Raw genomic sequence first — 27,223 nt, forward strand, 5'->3', positions numbered from 1 at the left:
TAATGTCTGGCTGTGAGTCTCTGCATCTGTTCCCATATGCTGCTGGATGAAATTTTCCTGGTGATGACTAGATAAGGCACTGATCTATGACTATCATTAGGAATCATTTTATTGATTGTTTTAGACTCACAGTGTTTGGTTTTACCCTAGGTCTCTGGGCTATCTAGTCTCCATTTTTTGGATACCCAAGCCATGTCAGATATGGATTCCTTCTGAAGGAGTGGGTCTCAAGTCAAATCAGATATTGGTTAACTATTCCCACGAGTTCTGTGCCACCATTGCCCTAGGATATTTTTGACATAGGATAGATTGTAAAAGATTTTGTGGCTGGGTTGCTGTCCATGTTTCTCTTTCAGTATCCTGTAGAGTACCTTCCAGCACCAAAGAGACTAGAACATAGGGGTGAAAACTCCATGCAGCTCCACTTCTCCATGTCCACAAATTCTGATGTTTTCATTGGAGATTTTAGTAAATTGATCCTTAACCACTATATCAAAGCATACTTAGAACTTTCCACCCCCAAGTATGTCATCAGTGGAAGGGTATCTCTTTTCCTCAAGAAAATCTCTTTAATCAATTAATTACTCTTTTTTATTTCAAACCATCTTCTAAGGGGTTAAGTTATAATACTACTAATTATAGGTAATATGCTATGTTTATCATTGAGGGAAACTACCATATACATTAAATAATAAAACAAAGAATCTATTAAAATTATCCTATGCATTTGAAAATTTCATTCATATTAAACTTTTATTTTGGTAAATTTAATCATATGTATATGTAGAGAAAATAGACAATTGTGCCTAAGTACCAATGACACGCATTCAACATTTATCTCATTTTCCAACTTTTTAAGTCTGTTTCTCTTCTTTTTTTCCCATTCTGGAGTAATTTCTTTAGGAAAAGTGATTATACATATCCATACCCTCACAGGTCCTTGCATATCACATGGAAGTAATGAACCACAGAACTGCCTCCTCTCCAGTCTACCCTTTGAAACACTTAGGCATTGTACTATTTCCCTAAATATATAGCAATACACATTAGCAGGTAGAAGTACATTTTAACATAGTCTTGTCATATCTCCTACCCAACTGCTACAGTTTTAAAATTTCGAATGCCTAGTTCATATTTAATTTATATTCCCTTGATTGTCTCACAGATGTTTTGTGAAAGTTACTTTCTTCTATCCCATCCCTCCATTCCTTCCTCCTTCCTTTACCACTTTCTTTCCTTCTTTTCTTATGAATCAGAAGAAAAGCAAGTTGGTAATTGCATTAGAGGGGCTGAGGAGATGGCTCAGCTGTTTAGACATGAGATGGGTCTCAGCATCCAGAGGGTGGCTTCCATCCCTTACTCCAGTTCCAGGGGTCCCATGCCCTCTTCTGACCTTCAATGGCACTGCATGCACATGGTGCACAGACATAAAAACAGACAAAATAAAATTAAATAAATAAAACTTTAGAAATGCATCTGGGTTGTCGGGCTGACCAACAGGTAGGGCTGAGGCAGGATTGGTCCAGCCCGTCTCTCCCTGGGGCTGAGTGGGATGGTGAGTTTCGAGGGCCTAGACCTCCCCTGTCCACCGGAGAGAAGCACATTGAGCTGGGAGTCTTGTCAAAGCAGGAACTCGTTTTATTGCATCAGGAGTGGACTTACATAGGTTGGGGTGATGAGGGTGGGGATAGCGGGGCAATGAGATGATGCCTTCTCAGCAGTCACTATGCCGAAGTGATTCTAGGTTGGGTTGAGCTGAGTCACTCACATGCAGAAGACAGGTCACCAAACTCGAGCTAGGCTCGGGAAGTTACACTGGGCCTCACACCTGGGCCTTATGGGGCCCAAAACTGGATATTATACTTTTGTAGTCGCGTTTCCCCTCTATCACGTTTAGAAACCACATATTGAGTCTAGCTTCATTTAGCAGGAAAAGCAGTGTAGAAGGCGGGCTTTGCGTTACATGTGTCATCTATGACTGCTGTCATAAGTGGTTCCTGAGCAGATTAGACTCATTAAGACTGGAGCAGATCGTGTTTCTTTGTCATTGTTATCCTTTGAAACAAGCTCTGTGAGACTGTCCTTCATGCCTCCGAGCCCTACTTTTTATATACTATAAGGTATTAATTAATTCATTGACTTTTTACAATTCTTGCTGTTGAGTAGTTTGGTTATACTATAATCTAATGTATAACTTTGTTTTCTCAGTCAGTTTTAAGGGATTTCTCCCTTCCTACCTCCCCCTCCTTTGCTGTTGGGCCATTTCATCCCCACACTGGGAAGTGTACTCGTATCATTTATTTATTTGTTTGTTTGATATGTGTTTTCTTTTACCTCATTTTCTCTTACTTTTTTTCTCCATCTAGATCTTTAATAGCAAACCCAAGGGTAAGGTGTAAATAAGAATATATATCAGCTTCATGTGCTCCTGACACTTGATTTTCCTGAGTGTGTGCTCTGTTTCACCGGCAGGGGTGTGTGTGCCATCTCTCTAATGAACAGCATTGGCTGCAAGAAATTTTGCATTACTGATGAGGTTTCCCTATTGGTCTCTCACTGGCAGCTCCCAGTTTCCCCTCAACCCTTATTTCCTTTGAAATATTTCTTGATTACGATCCTCTGTATCTTAAATAAAACTCTCCAAGGAAAAGTAACTCACCAAATTGTGTCTTTCCTGAAATCTGCCATGCCAGTAGAAAACAGCCTACATTAGTGCTAGGTTCCCCCATGGGGAGTGTAGGCCCGCCTTATTGTGGCTTGCTCTCAGTAGTCTGCACCAGCCACCTCACATGGAAATACAGCCTCTCTTATCCTCTAAGTCTTTAAAACTGGACTTATATTTTCTTAATCTAGTCATCTACTGTTCTCTGGAACAAACGCTTCAAAAAACAAAAATACAACATCCTTGGGATCTTGGCATGCGATTAAGCTCACCAACTCTGTTTTCTCAACCAAAGGTCTATTCCAAGTGACCAGCCAGCATCTTGACAAGCTGCCTTTGATCATTCATAGTAATTAGAGCCAGTCTATAAATCTGAACTAAATAATTAAAATTCAAAGTACATATACCACACCTTGATAGAGGTTAGACACAAGTTATCTGGTGGCCCCTTTAAAATAAGTTAAAGTAGCATAGTCCTTGCCTTTAATTAATTAACAGTTTGCTATGGCAACTCTCAAATAAAAGCCTATTAAAGTATATCAAAAACTTTATAGATATAAGCAGGATGACTAATCAATGCACAAGATGAAATAAGGAAAAGAAATAGCCATTTGTAAGCACCTTCCAAGTTTGTATGCACACCCACTCTTGTCAAGGAAGCAATCATTCATCAAATACATTTATTATGAATGAATAATGCTCAAAGATTAGTTAGGAATCCATTCATTCACAGGAATGTGAGGAATCATTTTTTCATAATTGAAGATGGGACAACCAATGTGATCCTGAGCTGTTAATACCTTATCATCCTACATCTTTCCAAACATCTGGATTCACCAGTAGAAAGCCCAGCCCCTGCCTAACATTGTGTATCTGATCAGGTATGAGAATCCGATTCAGATCCAAGAGAGGAACAATGAATATGAATTCTGACATTGACCTTGTTTACTTATCTGAGATAAACTACTGATGCTTGGCAGTTATTTCTGTATGCTGTGTCTTGGTAGAGATTAGCCCTCTGCTAAGAGGACAAATGATGCATCCTTTAAAACAGAAGGGAGAGTTGAGTAGGAAGAGCAGCTACAAATAGGAAGGTCAAGGTCAAAGCAAACTGGCTTGCTCCATGATACACACTTAAAATGCATATGCCTGCTTAGCATTCACAATGTACTCATTATTTATAAGATATTATTGATATGTGAGTATATTAAAGACAAGATCATTATTTACTTGAAATATATGTAATAAATGAAATACTTAAAGGCAATATGTCATACAACCATCTACAAAGTCTTCGCTAACTCTTGGTAGAATGGTACCCATTCTATACCCTGATATCCTGGGAAATTTGAATATTCTGCCATAATGGATCCCTATGGGAGATTTTTCTCCTCCTTGTCTATGGTCTTTTCTTGATTGGAGACCATAGTTTAAGAGTCAAGAATGGAAAAATATCAAAGATGAATAAATTCCTACATGAATAAATCCATGTAGGAATGGATTACTAATGGTCTTATGGGTGGTATAGACCTGAGTCCAAGTGTTTCAACTATGGAAGAAATTGGATTTTGGAAAAATAAAGAGTTCTACATGGAAAATATTGCCAAAAGATATTAGCTGATGAACAAGTAGAGAGAAATGTGTCTGAGCACATGAAAAGGTATGAAATAAAGCAGAAGCAGGCCAATCTTATCTAACAGTACCACCTTGAAAGAGAGTGAAAGAAAAAAGAAGAGTAATGTGGAAAACTTGGTCCTCGGCCAGTACAAACTAGGGCACAGGACGTGTGGTTGGATTGTTTGGCCTCTAGCTGTCTGTTTAGCTGTTACAGGAAGGCTTGTGTTGCTAGCTTAACAATTTTTTTTTCTAGTTACTCTGTATCTATAATGATTTGGCAGGGTGAAGGAGGCCTAGATAATCAACAAAGAACTGATACACAATGTTTCTTCGCTCACTTCTTAGAAGTCCTACCATTTCTGTAGGAATGGGAAGAGTTTAATATCATACTCAACAGTGAGAAAATTTTCTCCTGTAGTCTAGAGGCCAGCACAGAAAATAGCAATTCCTAGGAATGTTACTTATTTGTATGACAATATACATTAACAGCTAGGTAGACTCAAAGATGCATGTAATATCTAAGCTGCCTTTAAAATGGCTAGTACAAATCTCTCCATCCTTACCCAAATTTATTTTTGGATGAATTTAAGTTATGCATACAAAATTATTTCTGTGTGTGAAGCTGCGTCATAGTTCATGGCAATAAGCAGGTCTATCTTCCACATGGTAGGTTCAAAAAGACATCCACCCTTAAAATCTCTTCGTTTTCTTGTATCATTTCATTAGCAATTGATTCATGGACAGTTTCCTTCTTGCAGAAGTGTCTCATGAACTGAAGACGTAACTAGAGAAGCCATAGCATGAGCTTCCCACACGAGGACCGGAATCATAAGGGTAAAGGCTGATACGGTGCTGAGCTCGGAGTCCTTGGAATCCCAGCGTCACATGTTCCAAAAGACTTCAGAAATCACTCCACATAAGGAAAGCCAGGCAATGGAACAGAGGGAAGCAAAGTCCTGGCTCTGCACTTAGAACACTATTACTGACTTTAAAGTTAATGATAATAACACCTTTTGCTCTCCAGAAGAAAACAATTACGCATATATGTTCTCTTTTTCCTCTCCTTCCCCCCCTCCCCACTCCCCTGCTCTGCCCTTCTCCCCATGGCTCCCTCCTCTCTTCTTCTCCCTTCCCTTCTCTGGACCTCTCTTCTCTTCTTTCTTCTCTTCTTCCACCCTTTCCTCTCTCTCCCCTTTCCTTTTATCCCTCTCTCCTTCTTCTATTTGTTTTTTAATTTTCTTTTCATTTATACTCTCTGTCTTTTGCATCATGAATCTGTATCCCCTTCATTTCCCTCTTCCTTCATATCCACCCTCTGTCCTTGCAACCTCCCCTCCCCCCCAAAAAAAAAATAAAATTTAAGAGAAAAAAATAGAAAAAATCGACCTTGTCATGGAGGCTGTAGCATGCTAAAGTGAGTCACCCAGGAAAGCCTTTTATCCATATAACTTTACTTGTAAGTTTTCATTGCAAAGAGTCATTGGTGTGGTTCAAGGCCTTTGGCTTTTGCTACACTATTGATGCTGGGTCCTTCTCCGATTTATGATTTTATGCTCATGGCATATGCTCTCTCTGAGATACTCCTAATGTTAAGTTATTATAGAAATACACTTAAGTGAAACAATAAAAGTAATATTGTACATAACCTCAGGATAGTGATTTTTGCTCTAGTATATATTTAAAACATTTTGATCAAAAGTTTTTATTTTCTGTTAACTGTTAGTATTCCAGTATTTTAGGAAATAATGCAGTTCATTTGTGAAATGAATAGACTTTTTAATAAGTAATTTTTTCCAAGTATATTAATTTGTAGCTTAAGAAATAAATGTCACCGGGAGGTGGTCGTACACACCTTTAATCCCAGCACTCGGGAGGCAGAGGCAGGTGGATCTTTGTGAGTTTGAGGCCAGCCTGGTATACAGAGCGAGATCCAGGAAAAGCACAAAACTGCACAGAGAAACCCTGTCTCAACACCCCCCCCCAAAAAAACCAAGAAATAAATGTCTACTTCCCAGAATGAATTGATTAAAATGTTTACCTTTTAGAAGATCTTTATGTGTGGTTTTAATTTTGCATGATCATAGTAAAACAACTATATAGAGAAAACAAAATTTATATATTTTGTACATATATTTTATATATATATATATAAACTCAGTTTTTTCTTTCATACCAAATAATATTTATACAGTGTGTATTTTCAATAGAAAAGCTACAAATGATTGTGGGAATGGAAACCTTCAGTCATGGTGCTATTGTTCACTTGAGAAAGAGGAGCTTTTCCTCTGCTTACTCCTGACTTAGTAGTGCTTGCTGGTTTCCTACTGCTGTTTTGAAAAATTACTACAAGTTTAATATTAAAAGACAAGACAAATGCATTATTTTGCATTTCTGTAAATCAGAAGTGCAAAGTCTGTCTTAGGGGTCTAAAATCAAAGTATTGGGAAAGCTATCTTCTTTAGTGAAAATTCTAGAGGAGATTACATGTCCTTGTCTTCCAGATTCTAGAGCCAACTAATTTCTTTGGCTCATAGACCCACCATCAAAGCCAGGAGCACCAGGCTAAGTATCTTCTACAGTTCCATCTCTGCTATTTGGATTTCCCCTTCATTTGTAAGGAAACTTTTGATTACACCAAGGCCACCTGTCCTATCTAGACTAATCTTATCTTAAGATCAGGTGATTAATGGCATCAATGTTCCTTTTACTATGTAACCTACTCTGATTCATAGGTTTGGAGATTAAAGACAAAGAATTCTTTAGGAGCCATTATACCACATCATACCACGGAGCTCAGGGACTTTAGAAAAGCTGTTATTGCTACTGGCTCCATGGCAAGTTAATTTGAATCAGTGTGTGTCTCCTGAGCACTTCCTGCTATAATGTGTTTGATGAGTGTGCCCAATGCAGCTTTCCCTAAGACACAGAGTGGCTTCCACATGTTTCTCCTAGCTTCCCCTCAGGCAAGGATGATGAGGAGCTAAATCTGTGGTGAGTGATATTAATGTATTTACTACTAATTATGGGTTTTGGCTTGTTCACATCAATGAACAGGTAAAGACAAATTTGATCAAACAAAACAATATGTCCCACTATTTTAAGTGCAGTGAAGTAAGTTTACTCTTTGTACTGTGTGGAAGACTGGATGAATTGCTTCTTGTTGTTTTTTACATGGGGCCATGTTCTACACATAGCTAACGGACTCAGAGTGTATGCTTCTTGCCCCTCTGTCCTCCCTCCCAAGTACTGTCCCATTCTTCTGCTTTCATGTCAGCTTTACGTGTATGATTTTGTGTGTCTACAAGCCTCGACCCAGGAATTCTAGACTGTGATACTTGACTAACTGGGACTGACTTAATTGCTTCATATGATTGTTTCTAGTTGCATTCATTTTCAAGAGTATGTAACAATTTCTTTCCCCATGCCTGAAAACCCTTTCATTGTGTATGGAGATCACCTTCTATGCAGGAAACCATGGGACTGAGATCAGCCATCAGCCATGCCAGCTGCCCAGCAGGTGCTTCTGCTCTTCAGCATCCCCATTGCTTATGCACTTGGAAGTAAACACTAACACCACCACGGCATGTGGATCTAGAGCCCTTAGTCTGCACCAAGACCTCCTTTACCCTCCTTTCACTCTCTGTAGTTATCTGTAGCCTTCCTAACACAGCCTATATACAAAGATAATAACAATAATAATAATTCACATTTTTTAAGATTACAACTCCTACAACTTAGCATGACCAGATTTTCAGCTTTCATAATGTGTAAATACACTGTGATTTAAATAAACACTAAATATGATCTAATTAACCACCAGAGATCATTGAAAAACTACAGAAAATTACTAGACTTTCTTCTGTACATACTTAGTGTGTAAATGTTATCACTACTAAAAATTGAACAATAACTGGCACCTCCCAAACAACTACATGTATTTTTAATTATTTATTTGCCATGCCTTTATAATTGTGATTTGGAATCAAAGTCAGGGTTTTTTTTTTTTTTTTTTAATGTGGGAATGTCTAATATATATCAGAAATTTAAGATTATTCTCGCTCTCTGAAGACTTTTATCATTGTTATCATTTCCTTTTAGGGAAATTGAAATGCTAAGTATATGATTAAATTGGCCTGGGGCTTATAGGGAGATGATAAAGCCTGTAAGTGTCACACTTCCATGCTAAGTGGTTAAGACTGACAGTTCCTTGTGCCCTGGCTACTCCATGCTATATTAGCCATAACAGGAAAGATCTGTGGTGACATGTAACCCTTTTTAACACTTGCCTCAGGATATTACCCACTGTGAAAAGGCTTTTTAAACTCTTGTTCATTTCATACTGAAATAATCTACTTTATTCATGTCCTCAAGCTCATGTTTGTATAGCAGTGGTTGTTTTAATAACATTCCAAGGTTCAAAAATGGAGAGTTGTGGTAGCAGTCACTTTGATGTAAAGAAAAGAAAATGGGGGAAAAACAACAGAAAAAAGAAAATTTCAAGGTTAAATCTCTAAACATTTTGATTACTGCCTCTCTCTGAGAATATTACTTAATCTCTGGGACCTCTACTAAACTTCCTGGTCACTACTATGAAGTAGTGATCATTTTAATTGTTGATACACCTGAATGAGGTACACCTGAATGATATATTGTTAGCTGTGCACAACTGTGTATGTTTTAGTCAGGCTTCTCTCCTAACTCAGTTTTCTTGTATTCTATAGATTATTCTTCAGTGTTTGAATTTGAAATATTAATGTCTCATCATGTGCCAAAGGTGTGTGTAGTGAGGTGTGTCTTTGTGTGTGTGTTAATCCTGGGTCACTCTATTAGTGTGCTTTTTCATCCTGTGCAACTTGGGAGTCATTTATTAGCACCATCTTCTAAATCACTTTTTTTTTTTTTTACAACATACCCTTAACACTATCATCTGATATTCTTGCCAAGGACTAAATCTCCAGACCCGAGATGGAGAGTTTGAAGGAAGTGCCAAGTATTCTGTCCTCTTGCAGGCGTCTGTCTCGCCATTCACAACCTGACATTAATCTGCTTCCCACTGGCTCTGGGCTCTTACTTGCTTCTCCAGGGCAATTTTTATGACCCTACATTTTTCTGACCTCATACCTCTGATGTAAACATTACTCTCTATTTTATTCCTAATTCTTTGGAGATAAAAATCTCTCCAGTCATTTATCTTTACCTCATGGAGACTTTAGGTTTCTGGCTACCCCCATCACATTTCTAATACACCGAGTCACCCCTTCTTTCCTAGAAAGCCTGCTGTTGACCTTCTTTACTAACTTTGATTACTTACTTTCTGTTCAGTATTTTGTCCCATGCATTTTGTGATGGGCTGTAATTTATTAAAACCTCATTACCAAATTCTACTTATGAAAATAACATCCTAAAATATATTTTAATAAGTAGTTAAAAATGTTTGAATAAATTATGTTTTCTCAGAGATACCCTGAGAAAGATAGATGGATGGACAGTGCTCCTGATTCTCTCCTTTTCATAGTGTGCAAAACATTCAGGAGGAGAAAAGCCCAGCTGTAAAATCAAGGTTTCCAGACCAGGCTATTTCTATTTATAGCACTGAAAATGGGACATGATACTAGCTATTTCAGAAAAGCCATTCCAAGGTGAATAATTTATGTGGGAAAAACTTTAAAGGCTTAATTATGTAAATATTATTCAAGTACTAAGTTTTACAATAGCACATTTTTATTTACTCTTCATGGTTTACATTGGCAATAGAATTTCAAAAGTTTGATATTAAAAACATCCAAGCTTAGAACAAAGACTTTCATGTAAATTCTATATTGAAGGTATAGCTGCAAGCCCAAAGTTGTAGGTTCTTGTCTCTATATATTTTAAAATATAATTTATAACATACTGTTCTTAAAAGAAATCTGTTTGCGTTTTAGAGTTTTTTTTGAGAGTTTTTTGTTTAATCATTTTTGTGGTCATAGTTATTAGTATTTTTTAAATCAATGTGTGTGTGTGTGTGTGTGTGTGTGTGTGTGTGTGTGTGTGTGTGTGTGTGGTGGGCGTGTTTATTGAGGGATGATGTCAGCTTTTACTCCTTGTCATCCACTTTGAGATGGCAACTTCTTTTGTTGTCACTGTTACATGCACAAGGCTACCTGGCCGTCAGGCTTTAAGGGATTCTCTTGTCTCTCCTCCAGTCTTGCTGGAGAAGCCCCGAGATTACAGATGATCATGGCTACATCCTGTCTTATGTGGGTTCTGAGAATTTGAACTCAGGGCATCATTCTTGTGTGACAAGGACCTTACCAAGTGAGCATCTCCCCAGCTTTGTTAGTAGTTTTTGATAGAATTTCTTGCAAATGCCCAAACTGCATTTTAGCAAAAGAATTTGCCCTTAAAACTAAGGAAAAATTTCATAAAATATAAAAAAAAATAGCAGTCCAGCAGTCCTTATCGACACTTACTCCTTTGAGAGAAGAAAACTGAGACCAGAGATGTGAAGTTGCCATTCCCACCAACACAGAAGCCTCAATGAACAAGTTCATGAGGTCCTAGGGAATGGAATTTTCAGCAGTAACTCTTGCTTGTAGATCATATCATTGGGGGTGTAAAAACCCATTGGAAGCCACAAATACAAATGTTTAAAGTTGAGACTTGGGGTGGATTGATTATAGATGAAGAAATATTACAGATTCCAGTAGTGTTTGGACCACCAGCTGATCTAGAAGCATGGCCATATGGAGTGTTTATTAATGTAGCATTGAGATTCAATGGGTTTGTCTTTACTAACCAGTTGTCAGTTCGAGTTGACATGCGTATGATATCAGGTCTAGGCATACAAATAAGAACTTCACTATGATTCAATTTTGTTTTGTACTATAGTTACATTTTTAAATGCACAAAAATTATTATGGTTGTCTTTTTACTATTGCTTTATAGCATATAAGTGATACGTAGTTATTTTTCCATTTTTATGACCCATTTTTTAAGCCAAGAAGTTATTTGGTGCATTGTGCCATAAGGAAGGGCATCATGGAAAATTAGAGGAACATACACATTTCAGAAAGTTTATTTTAACATTTGGTTCTTTGTTTTTTCTATCCCCTGCCTCTGCACATCAGTCCTAGCTTTTAAGGGTTTTCTCATCAAATTAAATGACTAATTTAATTTTTAACTGTATTTTGAACCATAAGTTATAGAAAAGGCTGGGTAATTTTGATTTTTGTTTTCTTCACAGATATTCACCAAGTTATACAAATATAGACTGATATTTTCTCAATAAGGACAGATGAATTCAAGGACAAACATATGAGATCTTACTTAAAGCAGAAAATGCCAACCATGGAAGAAGGAGAGCTGATTATCATGCCTTTGACAGGAACAGTAGCTATGAATCACAGAACCTATTAACTTGAACTCTCACAACCTCTTTGTCAACCTCCCAGGCTATGAAGAAATCCTCTTCTAACATGGCTTGCACTTAGCAATGCTCTCAGTCCCTGTTCTGTTACTGCTGCTGCTGAAGACCAAGCAAACACTGGTCCTGTCTTGGTGACTCTAATTGTCCTAATGTACAAGTGAAGAAGGAACCGCTTTCTTGTAATTTGCCATTTTGTGGATTGAGTTCAATGTTTTATTGAAATCATTTTGAAAGTAGCACCTATGCCCCATTGTAGACCTTCACACTTTAAACATAATGTCTTTATAGTGGGTAAAGTGGCTCAGTGGATAACATGCTTGCTGTCTAAGTATGAGAGCTGGAGTTTAGAATGCTGGCACTTATGTAAACACCCACACAGGTGTAGGAGCCACCTGTGTTCTCAGCAGTCAGAGGTGGAAACGGATTCATTCTCAGACAAGCCTACTGGCAAGACTGAGAATGAGCAAGTTCTGGCTTAAGAAGGAGACCCTGGCATAATTCATAAAGTATAGAATGATCTAGAAGACATCCTATATCAACCATCAGCCTCAGTGTGTATATACACATCAACACAGGTGTGAGAATGTGCATAAACACACACTTGCATGCACACCACAAACATAAGTAAAATGTTTCATATTGCACATGTCTTATCTGCTACACAATCTTGCTCTCCTCTATTCTCGGCATACTCTCTTCTTTGTAAACTGTCCTTCCTTATTCAAAAGTGCTAACAAATATAGATGAACTTCAGCTGTAAAATAAATATTATCTAGAAATAAACTGCTCTTTAATAGAGATTTTACAGATCATTTATAAGACCCTATGATGTTGGAGTTCTTCATTATCCTTTCATGGGACTGCTTGCGTAGGACAGAAAATGTGTAGCTGCATAGAAACAGGGCGGGATCTTCTGAGTTGTTCTCAAATGTCATCAGTTGCAAAGGGCTCTATTTCTTTCAGTTATGATTACGAGGAGACTATTGCTCCACAGTGGAGGCCCCCTAGAGGGTAATGATAAGTGTTTCTTATCAGTACAAAGGCTGTTGTAGGCTGCCAAACATATTGGAACAGTAAACCATCGAGGAAGAGACATTTTCTTTGATAAATCACTTAAGTGATTTATCTAAACTTCAGACTTCAGTGTCTGAAATTACTACTGATATTGAATCTGTTTTTTTTTTTCTTTAAATTTGTTTCAAGTCCCACGGAGCTCATTTAAGTTCAGGGTACCCATTGACCTACAGGCTTAGGTACAGTGGTGATCTCAGTACAGGTGTAAGACTGTGGAGAGTGGAGGAAAACATGGAACAAGCCACAGTGCAAACAAAGACATTGGGCTAGAAATTGAGACTTTTGTACCAAGGTGGTTTTGATAAGGATTACTGCTTTTGTTTTGTTTGCTTTTGTTTTTGTTTTGTTTTGTTTTGTTTAGTATTTATTAACCATGGAATCATGAAATCCGGCCACTACTGTCTGAAAGCTCTGAAGCTCTGTTCTTTTTTAAAATTTTGTTTTGTTTGTTTCATAATTAATATTCTTATTTGTATTTTTTTTAGTATTTCTCTTTTTAGTTTTCCTTCGAAAGAGATGCTACAAGGGTGAAGGGCAGATACAGAGATAATAGGAAATGAGTGAGATTGGGGTGCATGATGTGAAATTTTCAAAGAATCAGTTAAAAAAAATGTTATGTTAAAAAAATAAAGTCCTGGGTGGGGTTGTTAAATTCTCATATGCTGAGGTTAAAAAATGGAGTTTACTGCTATTTGGGTAAAAAGACACTTGATGTAGATGAATCCTATTGCCTTTTCTCCTGCCTTGACCCCTCACCTTCACATTGCCTGGGCATAGGAGCCAGTAGATACTATAAGTCTAAATAGTTAAAGCTCCAAGTCAGTTATACATGATCTGATTACATAAGATTTGGCTCCTGTCTTACCAAGCACCTATTTACACTGAGTAGGATGGCCAGGGGAAATGTAGGGATTTGTGAAACCTTAGGTTTGCTTCTGAGGGTAACTAGACCCCCACTCTTCACCCATAGCCTATTCTTTTTCTTCTCTTAGCTTTACAGCATTCCGTGCATGAAGAGACTTCCATGCACTTTGTGTGCATGTCTTGCTGCATAACAAATCTCCAGAAATAACTGAACCCCTGCAAAAAAAAAAATGTTCCTGTTAGTCTTTCTTGGCCTGGGGGCATGCTTATGAGCACTGTGATTCCTCATAGGAGGATGCACTTTAAAAATCACCTTGGAAATAATATCAGGGCTATTTGATCCAGCATTTGGGAGAGCCAGCACCCAGAAAATAGTATAGAGAGAGGAAGATGGACTTTAGATAAGGTTCCTCATAGAACCTTAACTCTTTGAGGGGGTTGGGAAAGAGGAAGAACAGTGGTGAATTTAGGGTAAGAGCCCATATCTTAGTCAGGTGTTATGAGATTCTTTCTAATACGTTTTCCCCAGAATATGAAATTGTTCCTAGGAATTGTATAAATATGTGTGATGAAGACAATAGATGGCATTATGGTTTCTGAAAAGGAAAATGTATTATTCATAGAACTAAAAGAGAATATTAAGAGACAAGATTAATGGAAAAGTCTTCAAAAGCCTCAAACAAATGATACCCAATTGAGGCTATGGATATACCAATGACTATGATTTGATCATTATTTAATGTACACATGTACTGCAATATCACATTCTACCCACAAATATATACAACCACTAGATTTCAATTAGACATAAAAATTAATCTTTTAAAAGCATATGGATAGAGATGGAACAAGCCTGTTCTTTCTTGTTCTTCCTGAGCAACATTTCCTGTTAATGAAGAGAAACGTGGCCATACGAAAACCTAACATTGAAAAAACCAATAACGAAGCTCAGAATTGCCATGTCCTTGTCAGGCAACATTATTCTGGTAGCTCAGGTCATAGGACAAGGCTGTGAGGCTGGCTGAAAGCAGGTGGCTATAATTAATTCTTCTGGTAAATATTAACATTGTCATCTCTCTGAGCAGGAGGGTTAAGGAGAGCGTTTCTCCATTCTTTCATTGGCCCTTAAAAATGGCTCTGGCATCCTGTTACCAGATGCCAGCAGATGCCAGTGTGCTGCAGGGTTCCAGTATCGTTGCTGTGGGTGTCCTCAGTAGGAGTTGGTAGTGTATGGCACCAGTGCCCTACTGCTGCTCCTGTTTTACAGAATGCAATCATCTCTGTCACCTTCAACATGGACCTATCAGACTGACATGGGATGCTTTCATATTTGAAAATAAATTCTCTTTAAAGTCTTAATAGTAAATTTAAAAATTGGCTCGATTAAGCGTAAGATGATGGCTCTGTGTGCCTGGGAAGCAGAAAGCAAGTGTAGATTCTAAATTTTCAGTTTTGGCAAGCAGAGTGCTGAATGTGGCAGAGTTTCAAAATGTTTATTGGAAATAAAATATGAACTGAACTGAAAACTGTCCTTTCTGGAAAGCATTGATAAGAATTTGACTTTGGTTGTGTTTTTGCACCTAAAATATGTATTTGTACACTTCCTCTATAAACTGTTTTTAATTGTAGTTAAAGAATTACTGTTCAACTAGTGAGTTTTAAACAAAAGGAAAGTTTAAAGGTGGTGCCTTAAGTTGTCAACATTCCTGCTGTGTTTCCATACCATCTCTGAGAGTATTAATAAAATTAGAAAAGTATCACTTGCATGTATTTGTTAAATGTTCATAAAACAGGCCCAGAATCACCTTTTCCTTCTCTTGTTTTGAGATAGACTATCACTATGTAGCTCAGGCTGGCCTCATCCATCCTCCTGCCTCAACCTTCTTGCTGAGATTTCAAGCATGTTCCACCAATCCAAACTAAACAAACCTATAAATAAAACCTACATGAAACCATCCTCTATGGAAGTCCCAGGAGTTCCAGGGTTTAGCTACGTCCAGCATGGGATATCTGAGGGGAAAAAAAATCCATGTACACTATGTTCTTATGTCTGTTAAATTTATTCCCCTAGGACAAAATTCTATCAATTCTGCTAAAGCTCTGTCAGACACTCAAGGCAGGAATAACTCTAGACATACCAAGCTCTCTATCCGTCTACTTTATTTCTCTGGGATGAAATCCTGTCTCCATAACTACAGTTCCATCTAGCTCCCTAACTCATAGTACTGCTAACGACTAAACTATCTTTCAACCTCACCTTCGTCCTCTGTATCCTCTTTCTCCATCTCTGCTACTCTCTACTCGTGGCACTCAGAAAACTCTACCCAAAATCTGCTTGCCCTCTATGGAACCTCTGTCATCCTCTTCTCTCTCTCACCTTGCCATTCTGTTTCTACAGAAAAATTCCTGTCCTTTCTTTCCCTGGGCAGTGGTTCTCAGGAATGTTGTTCTACCTTCCACCTTGATATGTAAAAACCCCTTTTGTTCCTAGTCAATTGCTCTGGAGAGCAGCTAGGCCTCAAGGTGAGGAGATGGTCTGAGCTTCATTTGCACAAGAAGCAAACCAATGTCTGCAGCCAGCTTGTCTCCTAGGCTCCCTAGAGGGGGAGGAGGGGGAATAGTAACTCAGAAGTTCAGCAGGTCTGGAAATATTTGGCCACACAGGAATTTCATAGTAGAAGATAGCTGGAATATTAAAGGCTGGATAACACCAACTATTCATAATAAATGGCTTGCCTTTTGACAGACCCTTGTCCAGCTAAAATATAGCTTTAATACATAAATGTGATAGAGCAATCTTCAGTCAATGAGTAACATTGTATGACACTGAGGTCACTTCACCCTATCTAGGCTTCCATTTCCTCATTTATAAATGTGGAAAACAATATTGTCTCATTGGTTTGGCATGAGCATTTTATCAGATATGTGATATATATATATGTGTGTGTGTGTGTGTGTGTGTATGTGTTCGTACATATCTATGTTTATACACACACACACACACACACACACACACACACACACACACACACACTGCACAATGACTTTAGAAACACACAGCTAGGAACTGAAAGTCCCCTGCTTCTGATCCTAAGTTTTCATTGGCAAACATGGGAAAGTTGAGCAGATGATGTCACTTTTTTTCTGGTATTTCTGTAATCTTGTTTTCATTTTTAAAATGGGGAGGATGCTAAAAAAATATTCATGAGTTCATAGTTGGTAATTTAGTTATCAGTTATTTCATTAAAACAGTATTAGAATTCAAAGACAGTGTTTGGAACGTAGAAGGAATTTAGAGAGCACAGATCCAGAGTGTCTCCCAAGACCATGTGTGTGCTAGTCTTAGCCCTCTTAGGACGTCAGCCATTTGTTGTTTTTTGGGCTTTCCTGCTTACATGATACCCTATCATTTGCATCATGCCATGATGTATGACCTCAGAAACAGCCCAGAGGCAATGGTACCAGCCACCTGCACACTCGACTGTCTGTAACTGTGTGCTAACATAAAATTTTACTCCTTTGGATTGGCTCAAGTATTTTGTTATAATAACAGAAATCAGAATAACACTAGTGATATACTTAACACAGTGTTGTTCAGGGATAGCAAAAGTTGCTTAGAATTTTATAAAATACTATGTTAGATTTCACTTGGATCTTGATGATCATAATATTTGAATCCATGAGTATTGAATTTTTCATTAATCTAATTTTTTTCTTGTAATAACTAAGTCCATTCTTTTCAGGGGGTGGGGGAACTTGGTAAAGCTGAGACATACCTCAATTGGATAAAGCTAAGTCATTTAAAAAGATTGTGTCCTAATAGGGAATACTGTTCACTATTCCTTTCCTCATTTCTTAACTCTTTTGTTTGTTTTTTTTTTTTTTTTTTTGTGTTGTTTTTTTCGAGACAGGGTTTTTCTGTGCAGCATTGGAGCCTTTCCTGGAATTCGCTCTGTAGACCAGGCTGGCCTTGAACTCACAGAGATCCACCTGCTCTGCTTCCCAAGTTCTGGGATTAAAGGCATGCGCCACCACTGCCCGGCTCATTTTTTAACTTTTGAACACTTTCTATTCATCAATTGTTCGTAGTACACTTGGACCATTAAAAAATATAAGTACATATTATTAGTTCTATAGAGGTCTCCTTACAAAGTCTCAGGACGTTTAGAGTAGAATAACAGTGCAGTGGTAATGCATGGGTTTACATTTTAGCATTTTTGAGGTATTCTAACCTTATTTGGGGTCCATCCTTATGTTTCATGCTTTATCCCTACAGCGAACCTGGTATCTAATCAACTCTAAAGGACTGAAGGCCAATGAATTAAGTGTTAACTTAATACATACTTAGCAAGCAACACACAACCATGTTGGCAACACTTAACATCTGCCTGGAAATTTTTTCAAGTTATTCATTGAGAAAATGTTTCTGTGGCCCCATACAGGTAACAGAGAGGCTGGTAGAGCAGCACAGCTGGCTTGTGTCTGTGTTAACCATGTCTTTCCCGAAGTGACAGACAATGATAGTGCCAGGTGTGTCCACAAAGAACTCAGGGCTCTGTGAGAATGTGTTCTCATTCATAAGCACTATCCATATTTGGAAAGGCTGAACACATTGCATTCATTTGTGAGGAATAATACAAATAATCCCTACTTGTGTATAATTAATATCCTTGGCGTTTGATTTAGAGACACAGGATTTAAAGAAGGGGTGTGAAGTAGGTCAAATGTATTCACCACAGCTCCTGTGTGCATCCATAGCTGATTCAAGGACTGGCCCTTCCCATCACTAACCATAACTGCTGTAGTGGAGCCGGCACCTAGCATGGTTTCTTCTGTGTCTGCACGGTTGCTCATAGAACGTGCATTCGCATACTGCAGTGACTGTGTCATTTCTGTAAAATCATTTTATCTGAGGTTATGCAATCACTTGAATCCAGAAGAACAAGCATGTTTAAAATCACTAGGAATTAAGACACGTATCCTGACAAGGAAAAAAGAGCAGCTGGAAACTCATCCTAGAATGCGATTTTAATCACGGAGTTTTCATTTAGGGAAGTATGTAATAAAGCCACAGGGCAAAGATTTTATTCTGCTGCTGCCTTGCCACAGGCCCAAAGACACACATCTATCTACCCATCCCTTGAGTGTACGGTAACTGTCAGCTCTAAATGACTTGCCTTAGCAGATAACTTTTGTAACTGCAAAGTCAGCACTATGGTCTTGTTCATAAAAATAAATTAGAATGATTCTTCTTCAAAGTGTGATTGGCTTTCTTGTTCTGAAGTATGAATTTTCCCAAGCACACATCCATTGAATGTGCATGTGAGTCTTTGTTTTCTGTATGTTCACAACTGAGTCTTCAAACATGGCTTTATTAACTCAGGCATACTCTACACTTTAGGAAAATCGGTGCCCTGTGTTTCTTCAGTGTGCATTTTTTGATAGCCTTCTTCCTATTTCTCTTACATCTATCTGTTTATTGAAGAGAAGCATAGCATTGGAAAAAAGAAAAGAATGGAGAGAAATAGGTTATAATGAGATTGACAAGTACTAATTCATAGTTCCTATTCTTCCTGAAAATGTTCACTACACACGTATTTTCCTATTTTTCCTTATTGATAGAGTAGATAGTATTGAAACACTTTTATAAGTTTTGAATGCACAAAGAAATGAATGCTAATGACAACTCATACTGTATTATTAGGTTTACAGATGTGCAGTGTCAACACCCATATATACAAGTGGAAGTTTGAAGGGATCTTTGCCTGGTTGATTTTTCAGATACATGCTTAATATTGTGGCAACTTTCATCCTGAGGTGGGTTAGATCTTAACTTACTAGAGCACAAAAGAAGCATACCTTTGGCACATGTTAAGGTATTTATAGAAATTTCTAGATCTTACACCACATTGTAACTAACCAATTACTCAAAAGACACAAGGGGAGGATCTATTGTACAAAGAGGAATCTTCTAGAAGCATCCACGTGTATTATAGCTTTTGTGTTCTATGTCTTGGATGCGTATTTCCAATGGTATGGTAACTAAACATAATCTCTCCACAGCCATAGGCAGCTCTCTGTACCTCGGGGTCAGTTATGCATCCAATCCTGCCACCTGAAAGATGGAAAGCAGATTGTGTGTGTATGTATGTTAAACAATAATAATTTTAAAAGAAGCCATAAACCTGTAGGGGCCACACACCAGAGGAATGGCAAGAGCATATGTAGCCCCCAAATGATATACAGTACTAATATATGAGATTCTCAAGAAAACGAAAAGAATAATATTAAAGCTGTATAAGTTCTTCCATTTACTTTATGTATAACATTCTTCAATAGAAATTTGAAAATTTATATTAATTTTTTTTTAGTGTAGTTAAAAAAATAAATAATTTGAACCTTACAATGTTGGCTATTTTAGGTTTCTTAGAAAAAGCAGACATGGATGCTGAGGCAGAACCAAATAAAAAATATTCATTAAGATGTGCTTTTTGTTAAAATACATGTTGTTGTCTATAGGTCCTGTTTTTGTCTATGTTGTTTTATGGTGTTTGTTCACTTGTTGTAGTTTGCTTAAAATACTTTGTCTTTTGAGTCAACCAAAAAGTTGAGGAAAGAAAAAAAATAGCAACTCTGATATCTTATAACCATTTCAGTGAGGGAACAGGAAGCTCAAAGATGAACTTGATAACTGTTTATTGATACCAAACAAAGTCTCAGTTTCTAAGGATGCTACAAGGGGCTTCTGTTAGTGTAGAAGGAATTGGAATTTAGGAGAATGACTTTCTGTCCCTATGCATTAATCATTGATGGAAAACAGAAGCACAGAGGACTCAGCCACAACCCGCAGTGTTCAATTACATTTGGTTGCTTTATGTCAGGGAATCATAGGCCATAGTGACATTGACAGATTTGAGATTTGTTTTAGGACATGCTTCTCAAAAATGTCATGAGCCCATAGAACACAAGAAGATCATACCCTTCTTTTCAGCCATGAAAATCTAGGCCTGAAGAGAAAGAATAAAGGAACAAAAGGGTGGGAACCAAACACAAACCAAATCAGCTCTGGGAAGTGCTCTGCCTTATCCTCAGAAAAACCTTGCTAGGCTCTCATGCATATTATCTGCTTAGAATCAATACTGCTTAATCATTAACTGCAACTTTAAATACATAGCCTTATCCCTAGTGATAAGTAATGGTTAGGATAAAGTTTTTTTTTTGTTTGTTTGTTTGTTTTTTACAACTGGAGTATTATAGTTCTGTTTAGGCTTTTTGGGAAAGAAAATATTTGAATCCCCTTAGCCCATGGTGAAGTAATTTTTCTGTATCAAGGCTGTGCATTATGACAATGCCTAGTTTGCTGTTATGGTCCTTATGTCCCTTTTTAAAAGCAGCACAATTTCCAAAATTCAAGTAGTGACACACACATGAAGGAGTCTTATATGAAAATGTATGTATTCAAGAGACTAGATACAAACAAAATTTAAAAGCTCATGGATGGAAATGTGTGAGAACAATTATATCTTCCTTCAATAGGGAGACATAAGCATCAAAATAAAGATCTGGGAGAAGTTCAAATTTGATTATCTAAAAAGTGAAATTACTTTATAAAATAAAATATAATAAATGACAGCCTGATATAAGATATTCTCCTCTATGTTCTAATTATGAAAGCATTATGTAAATATATATGTATATATGAACTTTTGTTTTGTATACAAACATGCACACTCTTCATATGCATGCATACCATACAAAAACTCTGTAAAAAGTATAATTTTAAAATTATTAAATAATAAAGAGTTACCTGTTGGTAATGGAAAAATAGAATAAAATCTATGTTGTCTAATGCTGGTGATATTTTATTTTATTTCAGCCAGTAGTGATAATCAATCATAATCTTGTTCATGCTATACAAAGTGTGTGTGTGTGTGTGTGTGTGTGCTTGCATGTGCATGTGTATGCATTAAAAACAAAATTAGTGAGATAAGATAGTATAGAGCTTGCAGAGCCAGCAGTTTTATTTACATATTTCATAGCGATATAAAGAAATAATTTTATTTTACCCTATAATTTCTACCTCTTTAAAATTCTTACTCTTTATAAAGGACATTTTAAACACTAACCTTCAAGGAGCTTCATTTAGTAAATGTGATCTTTCAGGTCGATGCTATCAGCTTTAAGAAGCATAATATATGAGTCATGAGAATATTTCCATGAATAATAAGTCTTTTTAAAGTAATCTCCATTAGGCCTTAAACCAGTCAGGGTATTTGTTCCAAATTCTGCTCGTGACTTTTGAACCCTCTACACCAGAGAATTTTGCTTTTTCTCTACCATGTTTTTCCAATGCATAGAAAAACTTAAGCTTTTAGCTGGATAATGAAGATTAGCTTCCATTTCCCCACTGGATGGTATATAGCCACCAGGAGTATCATGTGATGGCAGGAAGCCTGTTTTCCTTCCACAGAAAACATTTCAGTGTCTAGAACTTTGCCTGGGCATGAAGACACTGCTGTGAACTGTGTCCATCTCCTGCTTCTCTCTCTAGGCATGGTCACCTCACTCCTAGCTGTTTCATGGCCTCATCTCTTCTATGGGTCTTCCTAACATTTGTGACTTCTTGTAGAATTAAGGGGAGAATATGGAACAGAAAAACGTTTCCCAAGAGTAAATACTAGTAATGACACAGTTTGTTGCTAAGAATGTGGTTGGACTCCACTGCAGGGCATGATGGGAAAGTCCTATGTGTTTATGCCCTCAAGAACTGGATTTTTGGGGAAAGCTTCCACTCCATTATTTTAGTGGTTACTGTACTAAGTCATGGGGTACACGTAAAAATGATAAATGAGTCAAGTTTAACAGAGTAAGGAAAGAAGGAGAGAGAGAGAGAGGAGAGAGAGAGAGAGAGAGAGAGAGAGAGAGAGAGAGAGAGAGAGAGAGAAGAAAAGGAAGGGAAGAAAATAAGATCCGTGTTCTATTGTGCACAGGAGCTTACATTCTAAGAGCAAGCTATGCACTCATGTCTTTGTCTAGTTGTAGGTCATGTCTTGCTCATTCACTTACACAGCATTCTTCTCACATTGAGTAGTGTATCTAGCTGCCCCTGAGTAAATGACAAAAAGAACTTACATGTATAAAGCAAACCTGCTCTGACTTCACGTTTCATATTCTATCTAAACATGAATACAACTTTGTGAGATTGCAGTGCTTATACCTTTACAGATGAGGATGCGCAGCGACATTGTCAACATACAACAATGTGAGTCATTGTGCATTGTACAGCCCCCAGCTTCAGGCTTCCCAGGGCCCTCCCTAGAAAGAACAGAAAAGTCCAACAAAAGGTCATGCTTATAGGATTTCCTGTTGCCTTGCCTCTGTGAAACCTGATACCTGGAATTGTGACATTTGAGAGGTGGAAGAGGATCAGAAGTTCAAGGCTATCCTTGGCTACATAAGGACTTCAGAAAAGCCTGGATACATGAGAATGTGTCTCAAAATGAATAAATAAATATGACATTAAGTTCCCCTCAGTAAATTATTTACTCTCAGCGAGACAAATGTGTCCCTGGAAAAGGGGAGTGAAGATTTGCATGAGACAAGACATTGGCTTCCAGTTATTAGTATAATGAAATCAGTGTTTAATGTACACAGTTAGAGAAGCGTGTTATGTGGTACTTTTCCAGTTATATGTTGTTTTATATAGCTTTATTTGTACCTTTTCTTTACTAACACAGGCTGGTTAGAGCAAAGAGTAACTAAAACATCTTAGAATTCTGATTTTTCTGAAAATTAAGAACTACGTTTTATCCAAACAAGCACTCCATAAACAGGAAAGAAAGAAATAAAGCTAATTTTAAACAATTTTTTATCAGCTCCTTCTTTTCCCTTTAAATATCAGGTGCTTTATTTGGCAATTACCATTACACAGCCTGCCTGATGTAGCCATTACACAGCATACTTTACATAACCATTATACAACCTGCCTGATGTAAAGCTCTTCAATTGTTATTATAGAACCTATTATTATAGGATTCTTCCACTTAAACCTTTATAAAGATGAGCAAAATGGGAAACTATACCTTTGCTGCCATTTAATGAATCCAATTTAAAACACTGCCAAACTCTATAGCAATGTAAAGATTAAGGTCAAATTTCCTAGCCAAATAGATACTGCCAAGAGTTAGTTACTAGCGATGGAGAAATGTCTGAAGTATCCCTTTATAAAGAGAACAAAGGTCTCTCCTAGTTCATGTCATGGCTCTGGATTGCAAAGTATTGTTATTTATTTATAGGTGAAAGGAGAGGACACTTTTGCATATTTAAACTGAAATTAGGCCCTGGTTAATTTTGTCTTAAAATAGGAATTGTTGAAAGTTGAGGGAAGGTAATAGCTTTAAGAATTTTTTTAACATTTGTTTTTATTTTCCTGATTTTATCTAATGATTTTATTTTTTTCTTCTTTTTTACATTATTTTTTTTCTTTACTCACTTCACATACTATCCACAGACCACCCTCCTCCCTCCTCCCACTCCAGCCCTCCCATCTTAGCATTTTATTTTTAAACACATTCTTTATTATTTATTTTTTTAAATTTAAGTATACCTTTATCATGTTCTTTATCTTCCCTAGGTCCTTCTGGATCCTCTTCCTCTCCCTAACTACCTAACTTTAATTTCTCTCTCAAAAAATAAAAAACTCAATACAACAAAACCAAGAAAACAAAGTAAACCTACCTACCCCAAAACAAAACCAAAAGACACCAAACTGTCACATGTAAAAGCACAAACAAAAAAGTGTGGTGTTATTTACTCTATTTCTACCTTTTGTGGCTCTATGGATTGTAGCTTGGTTATCATTGACTTTACAGCTAATATCCACATATAATCAAATATATAACATGTTCAATGAGTGTATTATTCAGCTGTTAAAAAATGACATCATGAAATTTAAAGGCAAATGGATGGGACTAGGAAAAAAAAACATCCTGAGTGAGGTATTCCAGACTCAGAAAAGTAAATGTAGAATGTATTTCACTTTTTCTTTTAACCTTTGTTTTTTCCATGCCAAGGCAAGGCTTTCTACCATGATGGAGTCAAAACTAGAGTAGAACTGTTTTTTGAGTTATATTTCATGTTTGTGTTGCTTTTAGTCGTTGTATAATTTCCCATAAGTCGAAGTGAGGTGGCATTCTTTTTTCTTTTCCTTCGTTTTCATTTCTTGTTTTACTTTTTGACAGTTTTATATATGAGCACTGTATTTACATCAATCCTCCATCTCTTCCCTCCAGGTCTTCCCATAACCCCCACTCATCCTCAAATTCATGGCCTTCAATTTTTATATTGTAACTGTTACACATTTATGTACATGTATATTTATAATTAGAATCTGCTGAAATCATTTACTACTGCTCATGTGTGTTTAAGGCTGACCTCTTTGCTAGCCTGTAAGGGGGCTTGTCCCTGGAGAATGACTCTCTCTTTCACAGCTGTGGTGGTATTCTTACCTTAGTAAAACTACTCTTGCAAAACTGACAATTATTTCATCAAGCCAACTCTTTCTGCATGTACAGAAATGAGCCTTGCTTTCACTCATTCTGCATATCTGATTCCATTTATGTTACAATATAGCATCTTCCTTCATTTGTTATTATGAAAGTCAACATGGGCACCAGAGTTCCCAGCTCTTCTAAGAGTTCCCAAAGTCATCTGCAAATAAAATCAATGGCAAAAATCCCCAGAAGAAGGTGAAGTATTAATATATCAAAATTTCTCTATCTACATTATTTGTGTTGAGTTGCAAGCTTTCCTCCCAGCAAATGCTAATAAATTTTGGATTCCATGAGCTTGTCCTTCTATCCTGGGCCATGAGACCCTCTACACAAACGATGCATGGAAATCTAGTAGCAAGGTGATTTTCACAAGCGGTGTAGCACAGTGTTCTTTCCGATCTAAGGACCCTTCTGAAATATGTGGCATGTCTGCTGACCTGCTGTTCTTTTCCACCTTAAAATGACAGAGAATCACACCTTGCATTTCTAGATCTCATGCTTTGGGTAGTGGGAGGAAGTGATTGCACTAAATGATGCTCTGGGATGAGGAAATTTAGAAATGATGCTTTGGCAATTTCCAAGTACTATAGTTGCAGAAAGAAAAATTTTCTACCCCCTATTAAAGTTCCCCAACCTTCTTATAACAATCTTTTCTATATCCTATAATCCTTCATCTCATATACAGGGTAAAATTTCCTGGATATAACATGTGAATGCAGTTCATAACTGACATCTAAATAAAACAGGATTTCTTTAATCATCTAAATTGTTTTAGTATTTCATTCAACAAAGATAAGCATTCTTCCACTAAGTGTTTCTACAACTATATTTGTTGAATTCTAGTACTTTACAGAGAAGTACAAGCTTAGATTAAATCACCTAGGGTGATTCTATCCTTAAAAAAAAGAATACTGGACAAAGTTGAGCCCATACCTGAAGTCTCAGCACTCGTCAGGCAGCAAGATCAGAAGTGAAGGTTAGCGCTCGGACCCAGCTGTGTATGCTCTGTCTCCACACAAATAAAAGGAAAGAAAGGACAGAGTGTATCTGAAGGTTTTGTCTGCTTACTGCTACACTCCATTGAGGAAATATGTCCCGAGCTTTATTTTTTTTATTTATTTTTTATGTTTGAAATTACTTAATCTTTATTCTATTATAAATTTATGTGACAAAACATACATACATATTTAAATAGTGTTTCTGAAACAGCTATCCTATACAATTATTAAAGAGTCCATGAATTTGAAAGAGAACAAATCAAGTAGTTATACAGGAGGGTTAGGATGGAGAAGAGAGAAGGGAAGCATGATGTAATTATAATCTCAAAAAATGAAAGACATAGTTTAAAAAAATAAAAAATACAATTAGCATATAATTTATGTAAACATTAGACACATTAAAATTTTACATTACATGAAAAATCTAAATAAGAAATGATTTCTTAATGATATGAATAGTTTTTTTTTTTAAGATTTATTTATTATGTTTACAGTGTTCTGTCTGTATGCTAGAAGATGGTGTCAGATCTCATTACAGATGGTTGTGAGCCACCATGTAGTTGCTGGGAATAGAACTCAGGACCTCTGCAAGAACAGCCAGTGCTCTTAACCTCTGAGCCATCTTTCCAGCCCCCATGAATCGTTTTTTTGATTGCAAATAAATAGTTGTTAATAAATGAGACTGAGGTTGGCCTGCATTTTGCTTTCTTTATTCTCTGTAGATGCTAATACTGGAAAGCTTGATAATAGACATAAGATGATATCAGAGTTGCTTGATAACAGATATAAGAAGTTGATATCAGAGTTGCTTAGTGGATGCTTCTGGAACCAAATAACACAATTTAAGGGAACTCTGCATGAAATTAGTTAAACTGTTTCTCACATTCCTTTTTTTTGTTTTTTATTAAGAATTGTTTTCATTTATTTTACATACCAACCACAGAGCTGCCTCAGCTGAATGTACCAGGCTCTACTGACTCCCCATGGGTGGCCTTACCTTGTTGGAGAAGGGAATGGGGGATGGGCTGGGGTGGGAAGGCTGGGGGTG

General features: G+C 37.1%; 1 protein-coding gene and 1 long non-coding RNA gene across 11 annotated transcripts in view; both read left to right on the forward strand.

Moving 5' to 3' along the window:
* LOC121827887 (uncharacterized) overlaps positions 1 to 15,382 on the forward strand; it is a 28,170-nt gene extending 12,788 nt beyond the window's left edge. The window contains exons 2-4 of the long non-coding RNA XR_013049723.1: positions 9,001 to 9,053; positions 9,795 to 9,918; positions 11,505 to 15,382. This is a non-coding gene — a long non-coding RNA (uncharacterized LOC121827887). The remainder of the gene's footprint in view (positions 1 to 9,000; positions 9,054 to 9,794; positions 9,919 to 11,504) is intronic.
* Positions 1 to 27,223, forward strand: part of Magi2 (membrane associated guanylate kinase, WW and PDZ domain containing 2) — a 1,445,964-nt gene that overhangs the window by 39,893 nt on the left and 1,378,848 nt on the right. The window lies entirely within an intron of this gene.

The sequence above is a fragment of the Peromyscus maniculatus genome, chromosome 3 (genome assembly GCF_049852395.1).
Source record: "Peromyscus maniculatus bairdii isolate BWxNUB_F1_BW_parent chromosome 3, HU_Pman_BW_mat_3.1, whole genome shotgun sequence".
NCBI classification, from domain to species: domain Eukaryota; kingdom Metazoa; phylum Chordata; class Mammalia; order Rodentia; family Cricetidae; genus Peromyscus; species Peromyscus maniculatus.